At 42.7% G+C, this 14,835-nt stretch overlaps 1 long non-coding RNA gene and 1 pseudogene across 1 annotated transcript in view; both read left to right on the top strand.

Annotated features, from left to right (window-relative positions):
- Positions 1 to 14,835, top strand: part of LOC121289464 — a 48,281-nt gene that overhangs the window by 475 nt on the left and 32,971 nt on the right. The window lies entirely within an intron of this gene.
- Positions 3,937 to 4,053, top strand: LOC121275581 (annotated as a pseudogene).

Below are 14,835 nucleotides of genomic sequence, written 5' to 3'. Positions count from 1 at the left end.
CAAACCCTGTCGGCTTGCTTATGGGCTTCTAGGATGGTCCCTCAGTCAAAGGCACTCAGTGCCTAACCGAGGGACTCAACATTGGAAAAGAAAGACTTAGAGCCAACCACCTGCCCTCGCTGCTGATCCCACCAGCTTTCCCTTAATGCTGCCCCCAAACCCTTAATCACCCCTCTCCTGCCACCATTAATTTGTGGCTGGGTCCATCAGTGATTCTGGGCCTCCAGTGGGTGCATTACCGGCAGCAGCTACTCCCTCTCCACTGGTGCTGCTGAGCAATGATGCGCTGCCTGCCTTGGACTGACTGCCAGCTCCCAGCGGGTGAATCCTCCATCCCCAGGGTCCTTGATTCGGGGGAATGCCTGCTGCTGCCCAGTTAATTGCTTGATAATTCAGTGGGCCTTCCTGAAAAGAGGCAAAACGGGTCTCTCGCTGGCTTTTCAGCTGGCGGGCAAGACCCCCGTCGCCTCCATTAAAGGTCGTCCATTATTTTAAGAATGTAAAATTCTTCATCAAATGGAGAAATTTGACATTCTAAAAATATAAAATTAGTTTTCCAGGGCCAGAGGGGCTTTACAACAGTAATCATGAACTTAGTATGATTTTACAAACTTAGTAACGGCTCATTCAACAGGGCATAAATTTTTCAAGGGTTTTTACAAGACTAAGGGCATAAAGGGCAAGTGATTTCTACTTGATTATGCCCTGGGAGAACATCAAGAGTGTATCCTTTGGGGAACCGTAGAATCACTGACAGCAACTTCTGGATTTCCGCATTTAACTAGATATGTGCAGTCTCTAGAAGTTGCTGTCTGTTTCAGAGAAATAATGACGGTAAATGCTGACAGCTTCGTCATCATTACTACCACAAAATTTTGACCACCTGAGTCTCTCCACAGCCCTATTCCAACCAAGGTGAGCAGTTTTCACTGGTTATACATCCCTCACCCTCACTCTCTGTTCCGGTTATATTCCCATTAGGATTTCGGGCAAGGATAGGAGTTGGCAATGCTGTGATCTGCCCCAGTAAAAGAGACTGCTGATCCACTGATGAGACTGATATGAAAAATGACACTGAGTAAGGCACCAGGAGTCTGTGATTGAAGCACACTGCAGTATGATTCCTGATTCTAACCTTGTGGTCTGACAAGAATGGAGCATGCTATGTGTTAAAATAGGGGCACAGTACTTACCTCTTGATTCACATTGCACTGCTGCTCAGGTTTTGGGAGACATAAATATTCACTACAGGATGGTGAGGGGCCTCATAACTATTCAAAGGTTGGGATACAGTGAAACGTTTGGGATCCCGAACACGATTTTAATCTCACGGAAGTGAGTCATGTGCTTTGCTGACGGCACCAGGCAAATTTGGCTGCAGATAGATTAGAATTAGAAGAGTCATTTGCAAGATAAGTCTTTTTTATTTAGTTTTACTGGTTTCCTTGGGGAAGAGGAGGAGCATGGGATCCTCATCCATGGCTCCCATAAGGAAACCATAAATCTTCCTTCATTTCACTGATAGCAATTGCTTCACAACTACCCTGCACTTCCACCACCTGCTCCCCCCACCCCAAACCATAGTGACTGACCTTAGTGCCGGGGACTGTTCGCACCACTTTGGCAGTGGTCTCCAGCCATCTGAAATTCTGCCCCCACCTGTTGGGCAGGGAATGGTTCCAGCTTAGCTTGAGCAAAAAACTTGGCTTCAGGACATGGATGAAGCCTGAGGGCTAAGATAATCTAGGCTACACACATCATGACCTGGCGAGCTTGACACTCGCCCCATTCTCACTCCTCCCCCATCCTTACCAATGGTATTATGCCACGAGTTAAAATTGGTGCTAAGATGTTGTTAACATTGCAGCTTTGGAAAGTTGATGTGGCCGGCAGAAAATGACTTTGTAATCATGCCATTATCAGCAGTGATTTATTGAAGCTGACAACTTGTCCCCACTAATCATTACGTAAGGCAACTGTAGGTTATACATTAACACATCCATTCATACATAGTTCAGTAATATTTTTTTTTAATTCATTTACAGGATGTGGGCCTTGCTGGCTAGGCCAGCATTTATTGTCCATCCCTAATTGTCCTTGAGAAGGCTTGAATCGCTGCAGTCCGTGTGGTGTAGGTACACCCGCATTGCTGTTAGGGAGGGAGTTCCAGGATTTTGACCCAGTAACAATGAAGGAACGGCAATATATTTCCAAATCAGGATGGTGAGTGGCTTGGAGAGGAGCTTCCAGGTTGTGGTGTTCCCATCTATCTGCTGTCCTTGTCCTTCTAGGTGGTAGTGGTCATGGGTTTGGAAAATGTTGTCCAAGGAGCCTTGGTGTGTTTCTACAGTAGCATACAGGTCTTGTGACATTCAATACAGGTGTGATGACTAAAAGGCAAAATCAACTTTATCAGTCTTCCACCCTAATTTTTATTTGGCAATATATCACACATCAAACATAGTACTATGTGGAATTTTAAAAACTTTGGAAGAAAATTTGAAAAGACTCAAAAATAGGCTCAGGGATCATGGTACAGTATTAACCTGTGGCTATTTTTTGCAATGCAGACAACATATCAAGTTTGTGCTACCTGCTAATTTAAATGATAGTATTATGCAGCCTAGCACTAAATGCGCTGCTGAGCAGTTGCACCTCTCAGCAGGGGGACCAAGTTTATGTAATTCTAGCACCACTTAAAGCAAATCTCCATTATTTGAAGCCAGCCTGCACTTCTTATAGGGGGAGGTCTGGCTACAGCAGGTGCTGGAAGTGGCTGGGGAAGAGTATCTGACCTGCAAGAAGAGCGAATATGGCAGAATGTGCTCCAAGGGTCTCTGATGCAACACTGAAGGCCTTGCTGCAGGAGAAGGATGAGAGGAGAGAGCTCCTTTGCCTACAGGGGCCCAGGAGGCCCTCCAGAGAAACTGAAATGACAGCGGAAGCAGATACTATTGGGGTCATGCAATCTCAGCTTGGTGCCATACAAGTGCACCTTGCTGTCATGTGTGGATACTCAAATGGCCTTGCAGGTTCTTACAGTTGTCAAGCAATCTGTCCTCCAACAGTTTACCAGGATTGCTGAGGTGTCACCCTGGGGGACTAGCAGTGGTTCTGTGGATATGAATCTGCTATTCTTTCTCAGGATGATAATGTTCTTCCTCCCACTGCCATGCCATCAATACCCCTTTTTTTGCCAGTCAGTCAGCCAGCCAACCCTGACTGCTGCCGCCCTTCCCAAGCTGGTACAGTGCCAGGGAATGCTGCTGGGTGCTTGATAGGTTGTGGTGCATTGAACAGTGAGAGACGGTGGTGTTGTGTGTATGAGAAGTAAAAAAAAAAATGAGTTGCCACTTGTGTGAGGACATTGTACTTCTGACACTGCTGCCATGCCCTTGGGGCCAGACAATGGGCACTGGTCTCCCTTGCAACATGCTCCCATTCTCTTCTGAAGCTGGTATGTGAGGACTTCCTACCTCCCAGGGTATATTGCCTCACTCCACCTGGTTCACCAGAGCCTTCAAGGCTGTGTCATTAAATATTTCAGTCCTCTCCCTTGACAGATGTGCTAGGCTTCTTCAACTTTGTCTTCCCAAATGATTTTCTAGCAGCCTTCAGTTCATGTGTGCAACGTTCCTTTAATAGGGAGTGAGCCTTTAAAAAAAGCAAACTGGCTGCAGCACCCGTTTTGTGAGCAACACTACTTGGCTTCCCAGCTGAGTGCAGAGGAAGTTGGGAAAAGAAGCAGGGTTGGATTCGCTCGGCCAGACACTACACTCCCGCAAATGAAATGTTGGTCATCTCAACCTGAATGGGGTTGGGCAGCTTGTGATTGATGACCCCCGTGCGAAAAAAACGTCACTGACCTATTTTTACCCTGTTATTCCTACTTTTCTGCACAATACACTGGTTTTAACATGTTCCTTTTAGTTGTTTATTTAATCATGCAGGCCTTTTGGCCAAGATGAAGTGTAGTATCTGTTCTTATCAGTTTAATATCTGATAAGTCCCTTATCTGGGGACTATATATTAAATATGCAACATGCAACAATCACATATGGGATGCCACAAACACACTGCATTCTTTAAGCAATGCCACCCATGTTGGGCATTATACCATGTAACTGATCGTAAGAAAGAGAAAAAGGTTTGCATTTATATTTGTACTAGTTGAAGAAACTAAAACTTTAGGATCTTTTTTAGCACTACTCCTGTCTCTAGGCATTTTATTAAAACTTGGATAGCAATGTTCTTCTGAACTTTTGCCCTTCCTTTCACTTCAATGGAATGAAAATCTGTGGGTTCTATAGCAACTGAATTCTTTTTATTCATTCATGGGATTTGGGTGTCTCTGGCCAGCCTGTGTTGCCCATCCCTAGTTGCCCTTGAAGTGGTGGTGAGTTACTTTCTTGAACTGAAGCAGCCTGTTTGGTAAAGGTACTTTGTTAGGCCAGGAGTTCCAGGATTTTGACTCTGAGGCAATAAAGGAATGGTGATATTGTTCCATCAGGATGGTTATCAATGGACCCGAATTCATATCTTGCTCTAATTCCTCTCCCATCTCCTTTCACACGGTCTCCAAGATTATCTTGTCCATGGCACTGACCCACTGCTCCCTCAGCTCCATTTCCACTAAACTCTTGATGACCTACATTCCTTCCTGGCCATAATGCTGGTTGATGCTGCAAATGTTTTTCACTCCTCATTGTTCCATTCCCTTTCAAAGTATGGATGTTGCAATTGGTCACATCACCATGGTGTTTAGAGTGGAAAGAAGCTGCCTGCCTTAATTGTTCATTACCTCATGTGTATGGACATATGTCTACTGGGACTCAGTTGTAACTCTCTTGCCTCTGAGCCAGAAAGTTGTGGGTTCATAATCCCACTCCAGAGATTTGAGCACAAAATCATGCTGACATTCCAGTGGAGTACCAAGATAGTGCTGCAGTGTTGGAGGTGGCATTTTTCAAGTGAGGTGTAAAACCGAGGCCCTGTCTGCCCCCTCAGGTGGACTAAAAGACCCTATGGCACTTTTCAAAGAAGAAGAACTGGGGAGTTCTCCCCAGTGTCCTGGCCAATATTTATTACTGTTTTTAGTAGCTTCCTGAGTGCAAATTGCCTGCTTGGGATTTCAGTTACAAGAATCCTGAGGTTGTGAAAGACATTATATAAATGTAAGTCTTTCTTTCTTGAGGTGAAGACAGCTTTAGTTGTGCCTTCCGTGGACTCTCATACAGCGCTTGGAAGAGTACTGCATGGTGTGCTCTTAGGAGCAAACTGGATAAAATAAACGACAAATTGTTACTTTGTCAAATGTTAGAGGCTGGAATTCAGTTCAATAATTGTGCTGAAATTGCAACTGTGAGTGAAATCTGAGTGGCTTATTAATGTCGGCACAACCCTGTGCTTGAACTATGTTCTTAAACACACTATCAGCTATTTCTAATTCTATGAAATGCATCATAGACATTTTATTTTTAAAAAAATCATAAATATTTCTTCTCTACTTTTTGTATAGCACATGATTGATCAGTGGAGGGAGCATAAGTAAAAAGTTAATGAAAATGACAGTGACATTAAAATAAGAAAGCTGTTTTTGCAACAGGTTCTTGTTAAATTAAGCATCATAACTTACTGATATTCTGTGTGTAGACCCAGCCAGACTCTTCCTTTTTTGAGGATATTTTCTTTTCGTTTTCCAAACTGATTGCCAAGACACAACAAAGGCCTAAGACTTCACTCCTACTGTGTCCTTAAAAAAATTCGAAACACTTTTTAAAATGGTGATGTGTGTTAACTTAAAATTGCTCAATGCAGCGTAATGAATTACAATGATTGTCATTGAGAACATACTTTATTAGCAAACTCGCACATTATTTGCTGTATCTAGTTTATCCTTAGCTCTTTATGTACTCTATTTTAAGCTTTCACTGCAGTTCAACCTCCCAAAGACTCAGTTCCCAAAGACTCAGTTAGTTTTCCCAGTGGTTAATTGTGCTATTTAGACTTTCTCAGCTTAGATCTTTGGTCTCCAGTGATTTAGCTGACCTGAGCTCTGATAATGAAATTGGCTTCAGTGCTTTAGGGGTGCATGCGGAGGTGGGGTTGCAGAGGGGTAGCAGGTTGAAACTTCTGTAACTGTTATGCGACCTGATCCTCCTCTGCCTCCTATCATCATCATTGAGCATGATGAGGGTACACAATGAACTACTCTGCTCCCCCTCTCCATCATCATCATTTTCCTTCTCCTTGTGCCCCTCTTGCTGTGATGGGTGTGCAGGAAGCCTTTGACTCTGTCAACCTTGAAGGCTTATGGAGTATCCTTCTCAAATTTGGCTGCCTTCAGAAATTTGTCACCATCTTTCATCTACTCCACAATGACATGTAAGCTGTGACCCTCACCAACAGAACCACCATAAACCCTATCTCAGTGAAACTGGGGTTGAACAAGGTTGTGTCATTGCACAAACTCTCTTGTCCATTTTCCTCGCTGCAATATTGCACCTTATTTCCAGCAAATTACTCAAAGACGTAGAGATAATCTACAGAACAGATGAGAAGCTGGTCACCCTACACCACCTTCAATCCAAAACCAAAACCACTCCAACCTCAGCCATTGAGCTTCAGTATTGTTATGACCAGGTGGGAAAAAGTGAACTGGCTCCCCTCTATTCAACCTCCTTGGTTGGTCACAACAAAAAAATGTTTTAAATTTCTTTCCTGAATCCAAATGTAATTTTTTTTTTTACTATTTATGCAGCGAACAATAAGCCAATCAAACATGATTTTCTTGAGTCAAGGAAAGAGCAAGCTTATTAGCCATTAAACCCAAGAAAAAATAACAAAAGACACGATGTCACACAATAAGCAGGTATCAGAAGTAAGGAAAGTTAGAGTCCAAATAAAAGTTAAAAGAATATACAATTAGATGCTCTTTGCTTGTATTTGAGACATAGACTGTTAAATGTTGTGGCCAATTTAAGTTATCTACTTCCTTTGAGCAGGTAGATGTAGAAAATGTTGCAATTCTTACAAGATCTCGGTTTGTTGGATTTTGGGTACCCTGATTTATGGAACCGAGTGCTGTACTTATTCCTGGGGCAGGGGGGAGAGAGAGGGAGATATCTGTTAGCCTGAATCTCTGCTGAAGTCTTTTCCAAAATCTCTCTGATGGTATCTGCTTTGACTTGGTAAAACCCAGTTCTTAAAGCCCTGCTGTAGATGTATATCCCAAAAGAATTTGATTACCATACCTGCTGTCGTCATTGTTGTAGAACAAGTTTTGATGTCTCAACTCAGGAACTTTTGACATGTTTCAAGATAGCAGAAAGCAACAGGAAATGGGGTTCTTTCTTCCTCCGCAGGGATTTTGAGTGTCTATGGGTTGCATATCCTGGCTGGCCAGCAGTTCTCTGTTGTGTTAATAATATTACAGTTGATTAATGTCCAGCACTTTGTATTTTTAATATCTCTCTTCGTGTCTCAACATTTGTAGATTACCAGAAATCTCTCTCTCGCCTCACACTCCCTTGGTGCGGTCTTGTTTGCTTTTCTCACCTTCACCTTGGAAGGTGGCCTCGCATTTTAAAGCTGTTTGTACTCTCATTTTAAATTCCAGAATTTCAGTTGAAGGTTTTTTTTAAAATCAATTTTTCAAAAAAGCACTGTAATTTCATGACAGTTTGCAGATGATGCTTGTGTGTGCGCTTACTCAGAAAATGAGCTCCAGGTCATTGTCGACTCCTTTTCTGAAGCATGTAAGAAAATGGGCCTTTCGCTAAACACACAAAAAACTAAGGTCCTCTTCCCCACAGCACAACACCTTCCCCAGTCGATTAAGATCAATGGCAAGATCCTGGAAAATGTGGACCATTTTCTGTACCTTGGGAGCCTCTTCTCAATGGAGACAGATATGGATAGTGAAATTCACCCCCAGTGTGCCAGTTCAGCCTTTGACTGACTGAGGTAAAGAGTTTTTGCAGGTCAGGAATTCAAACCCGAGGTCATAGTTTACTGGGCTAAAATGCCCCCACGTTCCTATGTGCTTCAGAGACTTGGACAACCTACAGCAGGCACCTCAGAGCCATGGAGAAGCACCACCAGTGGTGCCCTCACAATATCCTTCAAATCTGGTAGCCAGCAAGGCGGTCCGACAGCAGCATCCTCTCCCAGGCCTACTTGCCAAGCTTTGAGGCACTAAGCACTCAAAACCACCTTTTACTGGGTGTGACATGTCATTGGTATGCCTGACACCAGACTTCTGCAGCAATTGCTCTACTCGGAACATGTTCATGGCAGAAGAATCCCAGGAGGATAGCTGAAACACTTTAGGGAAGTCCTTAAAGCATCTTTTTAAAATATTTTTTCATGGGATGTGGGCATCGCTGGCTAGGCCAGCATTTATTGACCATCCCTAATTGCCCTTGAAAAGGTGGTGGTGAGCCACATTCTTGGAATGCTGGAAGTCTGTCTGGTGTAGGTACACCCATAGTGCTATTAGGAAAGGCATTCCAGGATTTTGACCCAGTGACAGTGAGAGAACAGCAGTATATTTGCAAGTCAGGATGGTGTGTGGCTTGGAGGCAAACTTGCAGGTGGTGGCGTTCTCATGTATCTGCTGCCCTTGTCCTTCTGAAGTAGCAGAGGTCATGGGTTTGGAAGATGCTGTTGAAGAAGGCTTGGTGAGTTGTTACCATGCATCTTGTAGATGGTACACACTGCTGCTACTGTGCGTCAGTGGTGGAGGGAGTGGATGTTTGTGGACGTGGTACCAATCAAGCGGGTTGCTTTGTCCTGGACAGTGTCAAGGTTCTGAAGTGTTGTTGGTGGTGCACTCATCCAGGCAACTGGGGAGTATTCCATCACATGCCTGATGTGTGCCTTGTGCTCCATGCAGAATTCCCAGCTTTTGACATGCTCTTATAGCCACAGTATTTACATAGCTAGTCCAGTTCAGTTTCTAGTCAATGGTAATCCCCAGGATGTTGATAGTGGGGGATTCAGCGATGGTAATGCTATTGAATGTCAGGGGGAGATGGTCATTGCTTGGGCCTTGTGTTGTGCGAATGTAACTTGCCACTTATCAGCTCAAGCCTGAAATGTTGTCCAGATCTTGCTGCATATGGACATGGACTGCTGAGGAGTTATGAATGGTGCTGAACATTGTACAATCATCAGCAAACACCCCCACTTCTGATCTTATGATGGAGGAAAGGTCCTTTATGAAGCAGCTGAGGATTATTGGGCTGAGGACACTACCCTGAGGAACACCTGCAGCTATGCCCCAGGACTGATTTGATTGACCTCCAACAACCACAATCATCTTCCTTTGTGCTAGGTATAACTCCAACCAGTGGAGAGTTTTCCCCCTGATTCCATTTACTTCAGTTTTGCTAGAGTTCATTGATGCCACACTCAATCAAATGCTGCCTTAATGTCAAGGGCAGCACTCACCTCACTTTTGAAGAGGTCAGACATACCTGTCAACACATGGGAGTCCCTGGCTTGTAACTGATCAAAATGGAGAAAGCTCATTTGGAAAGGCACTAAACACATTGAGAAGCTTAGATAAAAGCAAAATACTGCGGATGCTGGAAATCTGAAATAAAAACAGAAAATGCTGGAAAAACTCATCAGGTCTGACAGCACCTGTGGAGAGAGAAACAGAGTTAACGTTCTGAGTCCGTAAGACTTCTTCAGAGCTAAAGAGAAGTAGAAAGTGATGGAATTTATACTATTTAAGGGGGTGGAGCAGGTAAAGCAGGATAGGTGGGGGTTAAGGTGAGATTCACAAAGATGTCATGGTCAACAACTTCAGACCATGAACTCTTTCCTCCACCTTCACCCCTTTTTTAATCCCCTTTTTAAATTTATTTTTTATTTACTTATTTTTATTTTTAATTTATTCATTGTTTTATCCCCCTTTTTTACCCCCTTTTTATCCATTTTTCTATCCTTTTTCCCCAACCACCGCCCCCCCACCACCCCACCCCCAAAAGGGCCATCTGTCACTTGTTCTATGTTGTTCTTTCACAGACCCTTGTTCTGCCATTCACATGTTTGGTATTGTCCAAAATCTTGGCGTGGGGTTATTTTGGACAGCTCTTTCAAAGGGCGGGCGCAGGCACATCAAATTGAATAACTGCTTTCCGTGTTGTAAGATGCTATGATTCTATATGGGTGCCAGTGAGGACATAATTGGCATGGGTGGTGGTGCTCTAGCAGTCACTATGCAGATTCCTATCTGAAGAAAGACCATTTTATGTACTGGGGTGACGCTGGCTAGCATATAACCATACCCTAAACAGAGTCATTATTGACTTCAAAATAGTTAAAAATCTGGAGAGGGAAACAAAATGATAGGAAAAGTAAAGCTAGATCAGCATTAACCTGATAATAGCTGTCCAAATATATAATCACCCGTAATGGAACTTTAGCAAAAAGCCACAATTTTCACCAAATGTAGGTGTTTTTATGTGTGCCAAATGCATCACACAGGGATTTAAAGAAGGCCTACATTGTTTGCAGTGATTCAGCAGCAGTCTTGAGTTTTTTTGGCAAAGGTTCAAAATTTTTTGTGACTGTCAGGAAATCCTTTTACTAATCCATCACAGAAAGTTAAAATAATGTTGCTTCCAGATTTAAAAAAATCAGAGTTCGAATTGAACAGAGTATCAGTTTTCTTACCTTCATCATACCTTTAGAATGACCCAATTCAGAGTTTAGTAGGATATTATGTGGCAAGAAGCAATTGAAAACTTTTTGCAGTCACATGCTTCGATAGATGTAGAGTCAGTAATTGAGTAGACCCTTCTTTTAGTTGTAAATTTGTTTAACTAGAAGATGAGATTATGTTGTCTGTTCATGATGTAAATCCTATGATTTCAGTTAAGCTTTTAAGAAATTAAAACTCTCTTGGGTATTTTGGAATGAATTTGGTTGTCAGTCAGTAGAAAGCATGGAAAACACCATATGTTCTTTTACCTCCTAATAATCTGCTTTTATGTCTCTTCCAGAACCAATTATTTTTACTTTCTTCCCCTTTAGGCTCTTTCTTTCTTTCACTTCTCTCTCTCTTTCTTCCCTCCTTTCCCCACCACATCACCAATCCCCCACCTCCACAACTCCTCCTCTGTCACAGTAATGTACTGCCCAGGGTCCTGATGCCCAATATCCATTTGGATTGTGGCATCCAATTGATCTGCCATTTTGTAGGTCTTTGGACCTCCAATTTCAGCCTAGTCAACTGTGAGATGTTGCTTCAGCTCAGTGACTCCTGAATGTGTGTGAACAGTGAATTCCAAGGTGGAAAAGAAACAAAAGCATGGTCAAACTCATGTATCTTATACAGATAAGTTACATCCTGTTGAGGGTGTTGCAGCCATTTACTGTCACCCACATGGGTCAGGAAATCGCTTGATATTTCAGGGATGAGTTTCTATTGGGGAGCTCCTGCTCATCTGCCAAAACCCTAGAAAAGTGATACATGGTTTATCCAGGGTTTCGGGGTGTATCATCTGCTGGAGTTATAGCGGATTATCAGAAGAATTGCAGTAGAAATTCACATCAATAGTGTGTAGGGAGCTTAAAAGAAGATGCAAGATACTTAGAAAGAATCAATTGACAGCAGGGATGCAGATTCTTGTAGTAGTCATCATAATTAGGGCAAACTTACCAGGTATCCAAATGAGTGTAATTCCAGGAGGTACCAGCAGACAGCAGTCAGACTGATCTTTTTTCTGACTGGCCTATGGCCATTGAGGCTAACTGTTGCATCCTTTGTCTTGGTAATTCAGCACAAATCAGACATTCAATGTAAACCTTGCAAAATCTGTATGATTAGGCTATATCCTGCAAAGAATTTTCTCATTAAACCACTGGGGGTGCTCTTAAGGGAATATTTATGTCTATATACAGTGGAGTTCCTTTGAAATTGAGATGGCTCCAGGATGGTTTGCCTGGCAATGGAAAGTTGGATTTGATTCAAGCCTCTGTGGTCGACTTAGTAATCAAATGCCTGAGCTAGGCAGCTCAGCAGTACCTCAAGGCACTGTTGTTGATTGACCATCCAGTTTGGCCCATTTGTGGAAATTGATGGAGTAGATCGGCCACTTGTATCTGGGATTATTGGCACTTGTCTCTAAATAATCCTGCTAACCAAAGTGCTAACAAGTAAAGTAGTCCTAATGAATAAACAACAGGAGGCTTACCAGTATAGGAGTATATCTGATTAAATTCCAGTAATACTATTGGACATACTTAGGCTTGCCTCAGCTTTGGCTCATGCCACTCCACCTAAACACTCTAGAACTGTGTAAGTGAAACATGTTCCTATGAAGGGATGCTCTGCTCTCTATATTGCACAAACAGAAACTGCATCTGTGTGAATTTCTCACCAGTTTGATTTGAATCTCTTACATACAGTAATGGGGGCTTTTCAGAGCTAACCAAAAAAAAGGTTAGAATTAACTGCATTCCATTTATGTCCTGATTGTTTATTCACTTCACCCCAATATCATACCTAGTTTGAATCAGAGTGGTTCATTTCAGCAGGCAGTCAAGAGTCAATCACAATATTGTGGATCATTTTGAAGGGTCGGCTCTCATGATGATTAAACTACACCCTCCCTGATGTGGGATGGTTTTCCGAATAACAGGAAAAATAAAGCAGCAGCCAAGAAACATGCTGACTGGGTGTTTTCTCATGCACTTCCCCAGTCGCTGTTAGTATGATTGTTTCACACGCACTTTTAATGAAATGCTTGTATGAAGAAACATTAGCAAACACATGCATGTGCTCCCTGTGCATATATGTATCATACTTGTGTTTGCAATTTTTAATTTTTTTTCCTCTTGCACTTTTCATACAGTTGGAAAAAAACATCATTTTTCGAACCACAAATTCATCCACTGCATTGTGAATATAAAGGTAGCAGAAGGATGTTGTCCAGTTAGGCTGGCACTGGCCCTAGTTTTTGGTTGCCAATTCCTTTACTTCTAGTACTGCTATTGAGAAGGGGAAGTCTGCAAGTTGAATTGGTAACTTTGACTTTTGAAAACTGATTTAAGTTACAGGGGCCCCACTTTTAATTCTGGACCTGTTTGGTTGAGTGGGTAGCACTGAAACCCAGTGGCCTGTTGGCTCAGTTTTATTTTTTGTTATATTGGGTGACCTTGAACTCAATTGTCCAGTGGTCTATTATTTTTTTATTTGTGGGATGTGAGCATTGCTGGCAAGGCCAGCATTTATTGCCCGTGCCTAATTGCCTTTGGCTGCCTTCTTGAATTGCTGCAATCCATGTGGTGTAGGTAAATTCACAATGTTTTTTTGTATAGTGGTTTGACATAACTGGTGTGCTGCACAATTTCAGCAAGCAGTTAAGAGTCAGTCATAATGCTGTGGATCTGGAGTCATGTGTAGGCCAGACTGCGTAAGGATGGCAGATTTCCTCCCTTGAAGGTCACTAGTGAATCTGATGGCTTTTTACGACAATCTGGTAATTTTATTATCATTAGTGAGACAAGCATTTTATTCCCAATTTATTAATTAAATTTGAATTCCCTCAGCTGCCATAATTGGATTTGAATTCCTATCTGCAGAGCATTAGCCTGGGCCTTTGGATTATAGTCCAGTAACATTACCACTATGCTACTGTCCCCCAAATTATCCATTAAGGATTTAATGGTTAAATAAAATAAAAGTCTCCGGAATGTATTCAGAACCTTAAATAATAGAAACCGATGTGCTAGTTTTATTTCAGTAGTAAATATTAAAGCCAGAGGAATTTTCTAATGTGATACTTAATTCACCTTGAGAATATTACTGAGGCCATGGTTTCATAATTGAACTGGTTTTATGATTTTAAAAAATTTATTCACGGGATATGGTCTTTGCTGGCTGGGCCAGCATTTATTGCCCATTCCTAGTTGCCCTTGAGAAGGTGGTGGTGAGCTGCCTTCTTAAATTGCTGCAGTCCATGTTGCGTAGGTACACCCACAGTGCTGTTAGGAACAGAGTTCCAGGATTTTGACCCAGCGACAGTGAAGGAATGCTGATATATTTCCAAGTCAGGATGGTGAATGACTTGGAGGGAAACTTCTAGGCGGTGGTGTTCCTATCTATCCTTCTTCTCCTTCTAGATGGTAGTGTTTGTGGGTTTGGAAGGTGCTGTCGAAGGAGCCTTGGTGAATTCCTGCATTGCATCTTGTAGATGGTACACACTGCTGCTATTGTGCGTTGGTGGTGGAGGGAATGAATGTTTACGAATGTGGTGCCTATAAAGCGGGCTGTTTTGTCCTGGACGGTGTCAAGCTTCTTGAGTGTTGTGAGAGCTGCACACATCCAGGCGAGTGGGGAGTATTCCATCATACTACTGACTTGTGCCTTGTAGATGGTGGACAGACTTTGGGAAGTCAGAAGTTGAGCTACTCATTGCAGGATTACTAACCTCTGACCTGTTCTTGTAGCCACAGTGTTTATATGACTAGTCCAGTTCTGTTTCTGGTCAATGGTAACCCCAGGATTTTGATAGTGGGGGATTCAGTGATGGTAATGTCATTGAACATCAAGGGAGATGGTTGGATTCTCTCTTGTTGAAGATGGTCATTGCCTGCCACTTGTGTGGTGCGAATGTTACTTGCCACTTGTCAGCCCAAGCCTGGATATTGTCCAGGTCTTGCTGCATTTGGACATGGACTACATCAGTATCTAAGGAGTCACGATTGGTGCTGAACGTTGTGCAAGCATGAGCGTACATCCCCACTTCTGATCTTATGATGGAAGGAAGGTCATTGATGAAGCAGCTGAAGATGGTTGGGCCTAGGACACCACCCAAA

Source organism: Carcharodon carcharias, chromosome 2 (assembly GCF_017639515.1).
Source record: "Carcharodon carcharias isolate sCarCar2 chromosome 2, sCarCar2.pri, whole genome shotgun sequence".
Taxonomy (NCBI): Eukaryota; Metazoa; Chordata; class Chondrichthyes; order Lamniformes; family Lamnidae; genus Carcharodon; species Carcharodon carcharias.
Note: the sequence above shows the minus strand (reverse complement) of the source record. Positions and strands in the feature narration are given on the sequence as shown.